Below are 15818 nucleotides of genomic sequence, written 5' to 3' on the forward strand. Positions count from 1 at the left end.
GTAGGCGTGATGAAGACCGCGAGTGGCGGCAACAAAGGTACTATGTGTACCACAAGGCGAATGGCTATTGAACAGAGGATTGCCATACACTCAAACAAAAAATCGACGAACTGAAGGGAAGTGGAGAGATAGAATGCATCGTGGCAGAGAACACATCTCTGCCGCAGCATTGGAATGATAAGAAGCAAGAGCACAAGGATAGACAGAGCGAGAGCCCTAGGAGGAGATCGCCTAAAAGGGCGAGAAGGTCGTAAGAACCAAGAGGCCAGCAGCTTAGGCAAGAGGCAGATAGACAGAGGCCACCTCTAGGAGAAACTCATACCATAACTGGTAGATATGTGGGAGGTGGACCAACCTTGTAGGGGAGATGCAGAACTCGCCCCCAATCTTCTTTAGTGAGGATGATTCTAGGGGGTGGTGTACCCCCACGATGACGCAATAGTGGTGATGATGATGGTCGCAAATTATATGACAAGAAGGATATTGATGGATAACGGGAGCTCGACAGACATCCTGTTTTGGGATGCTTTCATGAATATGGATTTAAATGCTAGCCAACTTCGCCTAGCACCAACCACACTGAAGCGATTCACGGGAGACACAGTCCAACCCATGGGGTCCATCACACTATCAGTGTCAGTGGGAACTGACCCTTGCATCGCCACCAACATGATTGAGTTCTTGGTGGTCAGAACTCAATCGTCATACAATGCCATCATAGGCAGGCCTAGATTGAATTCTTTGAAAGCAATCACATCAACTTATCATTCAAAGGTGAAGTTTCTGACGCCGTCAGGAGTTGGCGAGGTGCACAGAGAACAGGTACTCGCCTGAGAGTGTTATGTGCAGAAGCTAAAAATAGGAGAGCGAGACGTAAAAATAGTAAAGTCGCGAGAACATGGCGAGGGAGTCTGCCTGCTACCTCCACCAACAGTTTTCATGACAGAAGTAGAAACGAGGGACAAGAAAGCATTGAGACAAGGAAAAGCCGATGAACCGTTGGAACTTGTGTCTTTTAATCCAGCCCAGCGGGGCAACCATGTAAGGATCGGGACAACGATGGCAAAGGAGGAAAGAGATCGCCTGATACAGCTTCTTTTTTAGCACAAAGACCTTTTCACATGGAATCACCAAGATATGCCGGGAATCAATAAAGAAGTGATGGATCATCAGTTGAACGTTAATCCAGACATGAGGCTTGTGAAGCAAAAGAAGAGAAATTTCAATACAGAAAAGTATAAGACTATGGCAGAAGAAGTGGATCGTCTGAAAGCAGTGTTCATCGGGAAGACTTAGTATCCAGAATGGCTATCAAATGTTGTCCTAGCGAAGAAATCTAATGGCAAATGGTGAATGTGTGTCGATTTCACAGACCTAAACAAAGCATGACCAAAAGATAGTTTTTCACTCCCCAGGATAGATTTGATAGTCGACACCACGGCTAGTCACAAGATGTTGAGTTTCATGGATGCCTACTTTGGGTATAACCAAATCAAAATGAGCCTTGCAGATCAGGATAAAATGACCTTCATAACGGACCGGGGCCTATACTGTTATATGGTTATACCATTTGGGTTGAAGAATGCCGGATCAACATATCAAAGGCTTGCCAATAAAATGTTTAAAGAATAGATAGGCCGGAACATGGAGGTGTATGTGGATGACCTACTGGTAAAAAGTATGGAGTTCGGGCAGCGTGTGGAAGATTTAAGGGAAGCTTTCGGCATTTTACAGCAGTACAAGATGAAGCTCAACACGACTAAATGTGCATTCAGGGTCCAGTCGGGTAAGTTCCTAGGCTTCATAGTGTCTGAAAGGGGCATCGAGGTGAATCCCGAGAAACTCAGGGCGATCATCATGATGAAGCCACCCATGACTCTCAACGAGTCCAAAAACTGGCGTGAATAATAACAGCTCTCAATAGGTTTGTATCCCATTCAATCGACAAGTGCATGCCCTTTTTTCAGGTGCTGAAGAAGGCACAAGAGTGGGATGAGCGATGTGAAAAGGCATTTGCACAACTGAAGGAATACCTCACCCACGAAGTCAAACTAAGCAAGGGGAGCCCTAGTCACTTTATCTGGCTGCCATTCCAGAAGTGGTATCCACGGCCTTAGTCAGGGATGAAAGGATGGATCAAAGGCCCGTATATTATGAAAGCAGAACTTTGAGAGGAATGGAGAAGAGATACAGGAAGATCGAGCTAATTTCCTTTGCCCTAGTGACGTTAGCACAGTGGTTGCGCCCTTATTTCCAGGCCAACCTCATAAGGGTCATCACTTCCACGCCCTTGCAAAAGGTGCTGCAAAAACCCGACATTTCGGGGCGCCTGGTGAAATGGTCAGTGGAGTTAGTGAGTATGACATCAATTAAGTCCGAGAACCGTTGTCAAAAGGCTGATTTTGGTCAATTTTGTTACAGAATTAACAAACTTTCTCAAGGAGGCACCGAAGGCACCTGAGATGAAGCCATGGCTCGTGCATGTCGATTGCTCATCTTGCCGAGCAGGAGGGGGCGTGGCCGTCCTCATGGTAATAGAAGATGACGTGGAGTTGTTTCATGCCATCCGACTGAACTTCAAAGTGACAAATAATTAAGCGGAGTACGAAGCAGTGCTCATGGGGTTGGCCATAGCTGAAGCATCAGGAGGAGATGTGATAGTGATTAAGGCGAACTCATAGGTGGTGGTTGGACAAATGACGTGGGAGTATTCAATGAAGGGACCGAAACTAGTGAATTACCTTCATCATGTTCAAGTCCAGGCAATGATATGCTCACTACCAAATTCTTGGGAGATTGGAGCTTGAGGCTGAGCGCCTAGAGGCTGTTAAGCCTAAACATTCGGCTTATATGGCTGAGTTTGGTTCTCGCAAAGCATCTAGGCCTAAGCGCAAGAAGTCCAAGATATGGGTAACTACTGGACAAGTGAAGAAAATGCCAGGAACTTCTCAGCGTAGTAAAAGAGGCAAGCACGGGAAGAACAAATCAAAGTTACAGTGCTTCAACTATGGAAAGAAAGGCCATTTTGCTAGTGATTGCACTAAACCAAAGAAGGTACTCTCTGACTATTCTTGCATTATTTTTGTAAATAGCCATGTGATGATTGCTCATTCCTATCCTATGTGGACTGTTGATTCAGGAGCTACTGAGCACATAGCGCAAGATCGAGTTGGTTTTGTGGAGTATCATCGGATTCAAGCTGAGAGCTGTGATATAAAGGTGGGGAATGGAACTAGCATGGAGGTCCTAGGACTTGGTACCTACAAGCTAGGCTTGCGGGGCGAGCGCACTCTATTTCTCCACGACATGCTATACGTTCCTGAGATCCGACGAAACTTACTTTCTGTAATTACTTTAGTAAGACTTGGTTTTCGGATTGTATTTGAAAATAGTGGTGTTTCCTTATATTTGGGTAATTTTTTTATGGTTATGCTTTTCTGTCAGATGATTTTATGATAATGAATTTGGATTATTCAAGTATAAATGAGTCTATTGCTTTTCTTTCTGCATCTGATAATTTGAATTAATATAAATGGCATGCTAGACTTGGCCATGTAGGGCAAGAACGAATAACTAGGTTAGCTAGAGAAGGCCTAATAGGCAACCTCGCTAAGATCACGTTGCCCATATGTGAACATTGTCTTATGGGAAAAGCTAAGAGAAAATCATTTGAAAAAGCCACTAAGGCATCTTTTCAATTGCAATTAGTCCATTCAGACATCTGTGGTCCAATGAGTGTGAGGGCAAGACACAAAGGTGTCAACTTCATCACATTTATAGATGAGTTTTCATGTTATGGTCATGTTTACTTAATCTCCCATAAGTCTGAAACTTTGAAGTGCTTTAAACAATATCTTAGAATAGTTGAGAATCAGCTAGACGAGAGTTTAAAAACTCTGAGGACTGATTGCGGACTTGAATATCTCTCTGAGCAATTTAAAAGGCTCTGTGATGACAAATGAATCAAAAGACAGTTGACAATGCCAAGTATGCCACAAAAGGGTGTGGCAGAAAGGAGAAATCGAACTCTGCTTGAAATGGTTTGGTTAATGATGGCGCAAGAAAACCTACCAATTTCATTTTGGAGGGATGCACTTTTGACTGCGACTTACATTCTTAACCGAATGCCCTCCAAATTAGTATCTTCCACCCCATATGAACTAGGGCTGAACAAAAATCCAACAATCCGACTCCGAATCCGACTCCGCTTGTCGGAGTCGGAGTCGGAGTTTTTTCCCTATTGGAAATCGAAGTCGGAGTCATTGAAGAACCAACTCTGACTCCGCTCTGATCAGCCTCCGACTTGGTCCTCCGACTCCGCCTCCAATTTTATACATATTTTATAAAAATATATGTGTTTTTCTATATATTAATCATTTAAATTTTATACAACTATATCTTATATACTTAGTTAAACTCAATAATATATTAGTTAAATAATATATTTATACTACAATATATAGACTAAATTGACTAATAAATAATAATAGTTTAGTATATGACTATATGTAAATATCATACTATTACAAATTTACAATATTATTACCATGTTACATGTAAGTTGTAACACTAAGTTACTAATGTATAAATAATAACTTGTAATACTAATGTATATATAATATACTATAAACACTAAGATGCATAATAACATCAACATGTAATACTAATGGATAAACACTAATCTATAAATTTAGAATAATATATAATACTAATGTATAATAACTAAAGTATTATTCATATAAATTTTATATAACAATATCTTGTATTAATTATATTTTTTGACTTAATAAATTCTCAACATAATCATTTTGATAAATATATTAGTAATACTAATATACATTAGTATATTAATTATATATATATATATATATATATTTTTTAAAAGAGCTGGAAGCCACTCACATAGCAGCCCCGTCCCAAGTTTATTGAAGAAAAATCTCACTTATGGTGGAGGAATACCGTGGAACAAACAACATATAACCCAAAACCAAAGTTATATAAATTACTATATAAATCACTATAGTATTAATTACTAATACTATATTACTATATGATACTATTAACTATAGTGATATACTAGTTTTAGTATACTAATACTATCAGTGATATAGTTAGCATAGTGATTTATACTAATAGTATTATATAGTTATACTAAATTACAATCACTATAGCAAATACTAATATATAGCAAATCACTATATCACTATACTAATATATAGCAATTGGGTCAAATATAAAGTTAAAAAAAATTCAAAAAAAAAATAAAAAAATCCGACTCCACTCCAACAAGTCGGAGTCGTAGGCGGAGCAGATTCTCTACATGTCGGAGTCGGAGTCGGAGGTCGGATTCGACCTCCGAAAAAGTCAGAGTCAGAGTCGGAGGTTGGGCCCTCTGACTCCAAAATCGTCAGTGCTTAGCCCTAATATGAACTATGGACTAGCGAGAAATTCAATTTGAGTAACTTGCGGCCATGAGGTTCAATGGGTTTTGTTCATGATGTTTCTCATAAATATGGGAAGTCAGATCCTAGAGGAAGGAAATGTATCTTTATAAGGTACTCAGAACACTCAAAAGGGCATGTGCTAATAGGTGAACAATTTGATGAAACTATTACTGAAATTGAGTCACGAGATGTGGATTTCATAGAAGATGAGTTTCCAAGTAGGGGTGAGGTTGATAGGAGTTTAGAACTCCATGAGATTGTGGGTCAAGAGGAAAATGCTCCAAGAGGTTTAGTTGAGGATGAGGAAGAAATTCCTCAAGCTCCTACAAATTGTGAGTGTGACTTGTCTTTGAGTGGGAGCACACTTGTAAATCAATCACAACAACCTCAGCCGCGTAGAAGCATGCGTGAAAGTGTTCCCCGTTGTCATTTTCAGATTGAAGGAGAAGTTTTCATGGTAACTCTGCAAAATGACGATGAGCCTAGGACAATTCATGAGTCTCTCTCGTCTTCTACTAAAGATGAGTGGATGAAAGTACAAAATGGTGAGATGGAGTCTATGAGGACTAATCAGGTCTGGGATCTAGTAGATCTACCGTCAAAGCGCAAAGCTATTGGGAACAAATGGGTTCTAAAGGTAAAGTGCAAGTCATATGGAGCAATAGAAAGGTACAAAGCTCGCTTAATGGTGAAAGAATATACCCAACAGGAGGGTACAGACTATGAGAAAAATTTTTCACTAGTGGTGAGGTTTGCCTCAATTCACCTGATTGTAGCTATAGTAGCGTACATGAATTTGGAACTCTATCAGATGGATGTTAAGACAACATTACTCAATAGAGAACTAGATGAGGAGATCTATATGGATCAAACCACGGGCTTTGTGGTCAATGGTCAAGAGCACAAGATGTGCAAGCTCAAACGATCTATATATGACCAAAAGCAATTATCTAGACAATGATATCTCAGATTCCATCGAGCTATTCTCATGAATGGGTTTACGATGATCACGAATGACCATTGTGTCTATGTCAAAAGGTCTAAGAAGAGCTTCATTATGTTATCATTGTATGTTGACGATATACTACTAGCTGAAAATGACAAAGAGATGATAGTTGCCACGAAAGAGTAGTTATCCTTCAATTTTGTGATGAAGGATATGGGTGAGGCATAATACATTTTGGGATTTAAGATCTACAGAGATCAATCAAAGAAACTTCTGTGTTTGTCCCATCAGACTTGCATAAAAAAAAAGTTCTCTAGCGCGTCCAAATGAGTGAATGTAACCCATTGACACCTTATTGCTAGAGGCGAGAGCTTTTCTAAAGAGATGTGTCCTAAAACTCAAAGAGAAATGGAAAAGAAGGCTCGTGTCCCTTATGCTAATGTTGTGGGTAGCCTGATGTATGCAATGATGTGTACTCGGCCAGACATATGCTATGCAGTTGGCTTGGTGAGTAGATTCCAATCTAACTCTGGACTAGCCCACTGAAAAGAGTCAAGAGGATTCAGAGATATCTCAAGGGAACTGCGGATTATGTGTTGTGCTATTAAGGTTCAGATTTGTAGCTGAGAGATTACAGCGCTGTTGATTGGGGCAGTGACCTAGATGAGTACAAATCAACCAAATGGTATGCCTTTTTGCTCAACCCTGTATAGACTTATCCACCATGGAGAGGACCATTCATGGGTACCCCACAATCGATGTAGCATATAGTTAGCCAGATGCGAGATCCTCTTTGACATTTAAATAGTTAGCCAGATGCGAGATCCTCTTTGACATCTGAGCAAATGGAAGAACTCAGGTTTGACATTTAAATAGTTCCTAGACTAAGATTTGTGATATATACATATGCTCTTTGAGGAAAAAAAAAAATCAACCGTATCATGTATTTCATACTACGTGCTTGTTCGACCAAATGAGTAAGTGAGTAAAAGGTTCCCTTCTTTCTCATTGTGTGAGTCTCATATTTTGTTAAGTGTCCTTTATTTACATTTGATTATGTCATAAGATGGAGGTTGTGACGTCTGCGACTTTGGCGTGCTGTCTATGGCCATGATTGATACGGTCTAAAGTGGCATTGTTGGAAAAGTGATTCGACCAAAGTTGAATGACATGAGAGCAAAGGAAAGACTATTCGACATCGTATATTCGGCAGCGTTTGCCAATGTCGAACTATGATGCTACACATTGGTAGCAACTAAGGTTGTGAACACATCAAAATGATTTGGTTGTAGTCAAGTATTGGTTTGAGTTTGTTTTTTTTTTTTTTTTTTTAACTCAAGAGGGTTCGAAAATGTTTGATATGATGCGATCGAATGAGTCTAGGACATGAAAAGACACTTTAGGGATGTTACTATGCTGGTCTTCTCTGGGAGAGATTTGGTATAATGCTCCCACCTTTCTTTTTGCAAGTATACTTGGGGTGCACAACCTATTTGCTTATATGAACAAGATTGAGAACATTAGAGAGATGCAAGGCATAGGGTCATGCCGTAACGGGCCACGTCATGTAACACGTCTAATGGTCATGTGTTGCAATGTTATGAATAAAAGTGGCAATGACCACTTTATTGTAGTAATTAAAGGCTGGACGTATGATATGCACAGGGAGAGCTATACATTGCCCCCATCAGATGATTCTCTGACATTCCAAAAAGTACACTCTCTTTCTGTTCTCCCTTGAGAAAGTATCTAGGATGTGGATGTGTTGAATGTTATTCTAGTTGATTCTATGTAGTACACTTCACCACCAAGAAGAGATGCTTGAGGCTTGCTGGATTATTTGTTCAGGCTAGATAGACTTGTGGAGCAACTTAATAAGCTGTGCTTGAGGTATTCCACTGTGTTTTCTAACAGATATAGTCGACAACAGCAATTCAACTCTTATTAGAATTATTCAGTAATCAAAAAGAGAGAGCCAATCAATGTGTTAGGCGATTCCTCTCCTCCAACCGCTCCATGTCAGGCACTATTAAAAAAATTGTTTCTTTCCTCTCCATTTGATAAACCAGAGACTCTTTGAATATTCAATTATTCAATTATTCAATTCTTCCTTTCCTCCAACCGTTCCATGTCAGACACCATTAAAAAAATTATCAGCTGGCCTTCTTGCCAAAATACACTTCAGCGAACATTTGGACAGCTCTATTCGTGATCGAGACATTGCCAATATTCCCAAAGTAATTAGAAGTTAAGGATCATAAACTCTGTCACAAATGGAAGATCATCATGGATTCATTTTCAATCTTCAAAAGTAACAGCAGTTCTCGATAAACCAATCCTTTATTGAACTTTGAATTAATAAAGATTCTACTACGACGAGTAGAGCAGCTGTCACACAAAAGGCACAACACCACTTGAAAAAAAAATTAGAAAAACCCAACAAAATCAATCAATGAATGCACCTATTTAGACTTATTAATTATAGAAGTTCCCTTCGATGGAAAACCAACTAACAGAGCATACTTCAACCAAACGAATAGGTCACACCAAAAGTATATAATTTTTCTACCGCCTATACTTTAGTACTGGATGCCAAATTAATTGATGCCAATACTTTGTACATAAAACATACAGAAGTTCCATCTTTGCCCTTAAAATAATAAACACATACTTTATATTTATATTCTGCAGGGCATTTTTGGAAGAGAAAAGAAAAGCCTCAACATAAAGGAATATTGTGCTGAGTTAGAGACTATGGGGGGTAGCTCTTAGACGTGAAGCAGGAGGGAGAAAATCAGTTAGAGGCTGAGTAGTATAAAGAAGCAGATGGTGCGATGGAGAGCATCATCATCATTGAGAAGAGAAGAGTAGAGAAATTCCATTCTCAGAGAAATTCCATTCTCTCCCATTTTCTACTTTAGTTTTTCTCACTTTTAATTTGGAGATTCTAAGATGTTTACTCTGAGTCTTGTTTTGAACTTGTTAAGCTAAATTTCCGAGCCTAAGTTTGAGGGAGTAACCCAAATTTGGATTGAAGTTTGTTTCTTATTTTCCTATTGATTTCTTTTCATAATCTTACTATGTTGTGAGGCATGCTATATTTGTGAAAGTTTGGAGTTCTACTTTCTTATCTTGATTTTTTGTTGATGTAAGGCACAACTGATGCTTGATTGTGATATAAGGCTCCATGGTTTTTCATCTTGCATTGACCAAGCTTGCTCTGCAATTTAGTAAGGAATTTTGGATAAACAATAAATTGAGTTTGAATTGTTTTATTTTCTTGTCATCATCTCTTTGAATGAGTAAATGATTGAGTAAAGTGGAATTTGAGAATTATTCAATTACCATCCATGCATGGGTGAAACCTGAAACTTAGGTGTTGGATAAAATTGTCCCTTGGACTTTTTGATCACATTTTGCACAGTATTTTTGTTGGAGTGTCTTCGAATCTAGCCATTTTTAATTTCTTTGTTCTTTCTTTCAAATTTCACAGCTAGAAATGGAATATAGTTTCACAAAATCCAACCCAATTTTTTTTTTCTCATCCATTTAACCTTTCAAGCGTAAATAGATACTTTCCTTTCAATCCAACATTGCTGAAAATTCATCATTGCATATACAACAATTATAACAACTTTTTACTTCAGTTTTCTTATTGCTCTCTTACAAATGAAATCTAATGTCTACATGAACCACATTGTCCCTTTGAACTCAATCTTGGAACTCATCCATGTACTACTTTGATAGCTTCTGCACTCGGAAGACAGATTCAGCAGCTCACTAGTTTTTGGCGCCTTTGCCGGGGACAATTGGTGTTCATTGAAACAATTTAGTTTGAGAGAGTTTAGATCTATGATCCTGTGAACCTCTTCATAGTTTTGATGATATCTAAAATTTTATTTTTTGTTTTTCAGTTGATTGTTCTCTTTGTTTTACAAAATTTTACTGTTGTATATGTCTGGTTGGGCTCGAAATCATTCTGGTTGTTTTATTAGAAATCTTAACAACACCCACTTTGATTCAACATCTGATTTAACATCTGTATCTCTTGAGTTCACATTAGAAACTCAAAGTGTAACGCCCCAAACCCGGGTGGCTTAGAGAATTACTACTTGTCACTCATAATCATGTCTCCCAACACATTCGAAGAATAATCTCCAAAAACTTCATAAATAAAATCAATCTCAAATCTTCTCAATAATCTCATTACAAACTCCACACAATCTTTAATGCAATAATAATAAATCAAAGGGGTCCATAACCTCTCGGTAGTCATAACAACCCAACCAATAATTTCATAAATCTCACTGAAACCCAAGATATTACAAAAACTCAAAGAGATTAAAACTAAGAACACCAGAAGTCCTTCTTCTACCAACATCTCCTCAGCTTAAACACAAACATCAATCTAATCCAGGTCCTCATTTGGACTCTCCACATCATCTGAAAAATATTATAATGATAGGGGTGAGTTATCAACAACTCAGTAAGCAGAAATCATATGCTAGCGTGCAAACATGAGCATTTACAAAATAGAACATGCCGAACAAAATATTTTTCAGAGTTAACATGCAGAACATAACCTATTTTCAAAAGTAACAGAGCGATGGTTTTAAGTCAAGTAAAACCCTTAGTGCTTTGGCATAACATAAACTGAGTATCATCATCAGATCAAAACAGAGCATCAAACAGAGCAGAGACCATGTTTCACCCCCGTGGTAGGGTTGTGCTAACCCCGGTGGCCAAACCAGGCAGAGACATAGGTGAAATCTTTCCTTTATTCTTCTCGGAGCCCCGAGTGTGCACACAGGAAATACCACAATAAAACCACTTTGTTTCCAAAGTGGGTGCACTCAGAGACAGAGAAGTTGGTACCAACCCAAACAGAGTAGAGCATAACAGAGCAGAGCAGAGCAAAGCAGAGACAGAGTCAGATACGAAAACCAGTACACCATGCCAAAGGTTTTCAGATGTTATATCAAAATAATACAGAGTACCAAAACAAAATCAGACAGTTTACACATGCTGAACACAAAAGCCAGAACATCTTTCTAAATAAATGCACAATTTTTCATATTCTCAATATCGCTCTTTTTCCATATTTCAGAAACCACATGACAGAATTTAGCTCATGTCTACACAATGCATGTCAAAACATATTTTTCTTTGTTTCGTACAAATTTCATGAGTATGCAAATAAACGACCGAGGTTGGTTTTATTTTTCCCAAGTTCTCATTTCACTACAAAAATATGTAAAGTTTTCATAAAATCAACCTCAATCTCAATAATCGTATAAGGCCTAGCATAGGAACCCCGCTTACCTGACTCCTGCAGCGCATTATCTAAGACTTGAATACGGTCTCTATCCGTCTCGTCACCTATTCATAAAAATAATATAAACTAAATATTAAAGTCAAACAACACAAAATTGGTCTTAGACAACTTAAGACCCAATTTCTAGACCATAATTCAACAAGTTTAATCCAACTTAAGCAACCAAATAACAATCTGGACAACCCACACTTCGACCCAAAATATTCTATACCAATCTCAGTATTGTCCAATATAAGCATCAAGACCAATGCCAATTCAAATTCCAATAACTCACACTTATTCCAACAGTTCGCAGTCCCAAACAATTACTAACAATTTAACCAACAATACTACACAAAGCACACTTCTTCCCATTCACAACTCCATAACAAAAAATATAAACTAATACCTCCCAAAATTAAACTGTACTGGACAAAGAAAATTAAATCCCCTTCTAAATAATTTCTCAACCACCAATCCAAACGACCCCCCCTTACCCCTCGGACTCGGTCCGGCACAACCAACAAAAACACAGTAAATATGATAGCGCAGAAATATATTTAAATCTCAAAAGTACTTTGGGAAAAATACTTACAATGCTATAATATAATTTTTGAAAGATCACGGAGGTGCTAGAAGCGGCAACGCAGCAACAAAACAGTGCCAAATGCACTGTGGCCGTGGGTCTCAAAAACCCACTTTTGAACGGGTGTAAACGAAGATCCGAGATTGATAGGGTAGGGTTTAGGGATGTCGGTGAAGCTAATGGTGGTGGTGGTTGGCCGTGGGTGGCGGCGCAATAGGAGGTTGAAGTGCAAAAACACCCAAAACGGAAATGTTGATGGTGGGGCTTTACCAGTGACAGATCGGAGGTGGGGTTGGGTCCATTGGGTTGCTAGAAGGTCGATGATGATGTGGTGAGAAGATGGTGGCCGGAGGGGGCGCGACGGCGGCGCAGCGGCGCAAGGAATGCCGCGGCTTCGTGTAGTGCGTGGAGGCTAACGACGGCGCGGCTGGGGCTGGAAATCGGAGGGGGAGGTCGCCGGTGGGTAGGGGTGCTGGGAAGCCGGGCGGTGTCAACCACCGCAGGCGCAAGGCGGCGGGTCGAGGGCAAACGGTGGACGCACGGGAGAGAGAAAGAGAGAGAGGCGCGGGTGGGAGAAGAAAAAAAAAAGAGAAAAAGAAAAAAGAAGGAAAATAAGAAAATAAAAAGAAAAGGAAAAGAAAAATAGAGAGAAAAGAAATGAGGTCCAATCCTCATAACTTGGGTCACGAAAATGATCCAACGAAAACGATTTTAAAACAGCTAGTGAAATAAAATATTTCAAACACAGTGATTAACATGAAAATAATTAATTAAACCCAATAATAAGTTAATTTGATTTGAGAAGAAATTTAAATGCATAAAAATAATTAATTTAGAGAAAGTACTTCAAAAATAATTTTCGTAAACTAAAAAAAAAATCATAAAAATAACACAACTAAAAAATCCAACAATTTTAAAACAAGAGAATAAATTTTAAATTAATAACAAAAATCTTTCAATTAAAAATATACTAAAAATACGGGGTATTACACAAAGCAATATGGATGATAATAAGCATGCCGAGAGGGAGATTGTGAATCCTAATAGGACTCTTAGGGAATACTTGCACCCTATTCGAACCGGTGCACCTTAATGCATCATTCAACCTCTAAATGCCAACAATTTCAGTTTCAAACCCAGTATGATACCTTACTTCGACATTTTCATGACATGGAGTTTGAAAATCCTTATTTACATATCAAGGAATTCGAGGAAGTATGTTCTACATTTTTTCATCGTACATGCACGAAAGAAGTCATTCGGCTTAAGTTGTTCCCATTTTCTTTAAAAGATAAAGCTAAAACATGGTTGAACTCACTTAGATCTTGGTCTATAGGCACCTGGCAGGAGATGCAAACAGAATTCTTGAAAAAAAAAAGTTTCTAATACACAGGATAAATGTTTTGTAAAGACAGATCATGAATTTTTCTCAAAAAGATTTTGAAACTTTTTATCAATGCTAGGAAAGGTTCAAAGATTTGTTAAATTCATGCCCACACCATGGTTATAAGCATTGGCAGGTGATTAGTTTTTTCTATGAGAGTTTGACATCCAAAACGCGCCAATTTGTTGAAACAAAGTGCAATGGGAAGTTTTTGAATAAAGAACCTTTAGAGGCATTCGAATATTTTGATTATTTGGCTGAGAATGCCCAATCTTGGGATACTGCTACTTCTTATGACAGATTTAAGTGTGTTTAGTCTAGTGAGGCCAAGTTTAATTTGAAAGAGGATGATGATATGCATGCAAGATTAGCATTGCTGTTCAAAAAAAAAAATTGATGTTATTGAAATAAAAAAGGTTAATGAGGTGCAAGTTATTCCTAGAGTACCTGAAAAATGTGGAATTTGTGAAGAATTAGGACATTTCATTAATGAATGCCCCACTATCCCTACTTTTAAAGAGGTGTTGTAAGATCAAACAAATGCTGTGAATTTAATTTCTAAACTATTTGTTGGACCCTAGTCTAACACTTATAACCCAGGTTGGAGGAACAATTCAAATTTCAGTTGGAAGAATGACCAAAATGCACCTCAAGGACTTACATTTCGAGGAGCATCTCAATATACAAGCCAACCTGCTCCAGTTCAGAAAATAGTGTTCCAACATCAAACCAGTGAAGGCTATCACAACTTTAAGGAGTGGACGAGTGGTAGACATTCCTGCTCAAGGGCCAAAAAAGGTAGATAAGATTGCTAAGGTTTCTAACTCAACTCAAATTGCTGGTGGAGAAAATGTGACTGATGTAAAGGTAAATCACTGCCCTATTCCAGCTCCTTTCCCTCAAAGACTTGTTCCTTTTGCAAAAAGATAAAAATCATTTCGACATTTTAGAAATCCTTAAGCAAGTTTGGATCAACATTCCCTTGTTAAATGCCATCCAACAAATTCCTGCATATACTAAGTTTTTAAAGGACTTGGTGTACTGTTAAGAGGAAATTAAATGTACAGAAAAAGCCTTTTTAACTGAGCAAGTCATCCCCATTATACAATGCAATACCCACCAAAGTATAAAAATCCAGGGTCTCCCATAATTGCTTGTGTAATAGGTAGCTCAAAAATTGGTCAAACATTTTTGGACCTTGGCTCAAGTGTAAATCTGTTGCCTTATACCATATATGATCAGCTAAATTTAGGGGAATTGAAACCTACTTCAATCATCTTACAATTGGCTGATAGGTCCATCAAGATGCCTAGAGGTATTGTTGAGGATATCTTGGTTCAAGTTGATAATTGTTTTTTATCCAGTAGATTTCGTGGTGCTTGATGTTCACTTGACAAGTTCATCTTCTTTCCAACCTCTAGCAATCCTTGGGAGACCCTTTCTTGCAACAGTCTATGCTTTGATTAACTATAGAAGTGATGTTTTGAAATTGAGTTTTGGAAACATGACATTGAACTAAATATTTTTAACACATGCAGGCAGCCCCATGACTTGGAGGAAGTTCAAGAAGTTAATTTGCTGGAGGTAGTTTTTGATGAAGAAACTTATTTAGAAAAAACAGTTTGCTAATGTGGAAAATGAGTTAGAGGCTGTTAGTGAATTCTCTGGTAACAATTGACCAATTTTGTATTTCTTTCATAGGGGATCAAAAGGAGACATTCTGGAGGTAGAAAGTTGATCAACTCCCACCCTCAACAGTAGCTTTAAAGACTTCCTCAGAAGAAACCCCAAAGTGGATCTGAAACCATTGCCAGCAAATCTGAAATATGTCTTTCTAGGACCTAACAACACTTTTCTAGTAGCTATTGGCTAGACTATAGCAGACATTAAAGCTTTGAAATATCTCTTGACAAAGAAAGATGCTAAACCACACCTCATCCGTTGGATCCTTCTCCTTCATGAGTTTGACATCACCATTAAGGACAAAAAGGGTGTAGAGAATGTGGTTGTTGATCATCTCTCTCTGACTCCAATTCACAGAAATTGAACACTCTTCCTCTATATCTGACTCTTTTCTTGATGATCAGCTCTTGTTTATTAATGTTTTACCATGATATGCTGACATTGTGAACTTTTTGGTGACA

The 15818-nt window shown here is 38.3% G+C and overlaps 1 pseudogene; it reads right to left on the reverse strand.

Moving 5' to 3' along the window:
- Positions 1-13697: 13697 nt before the first annotated feature.
- Positions 13698-13797, reverse strand: LOC118344398 (annotated as a pseudogene).
- Positions 13798-15818: the final 2021 nt, after the last annotated feature.

This window comes from Juglans regia, chromosome 13 (assembly GCF_001411555.2).
Source record: "Juglans regia cultivar Chandler chromosome 13, Walnut 2.0, whole genome shotgun sequence".
Taxonomy (NCBI): Eukaryota; Viridiplantae; Streptophyta; class Magnoliopsida; order Fagales; family Juglandaceae; genus Juglans; species Juglans regia.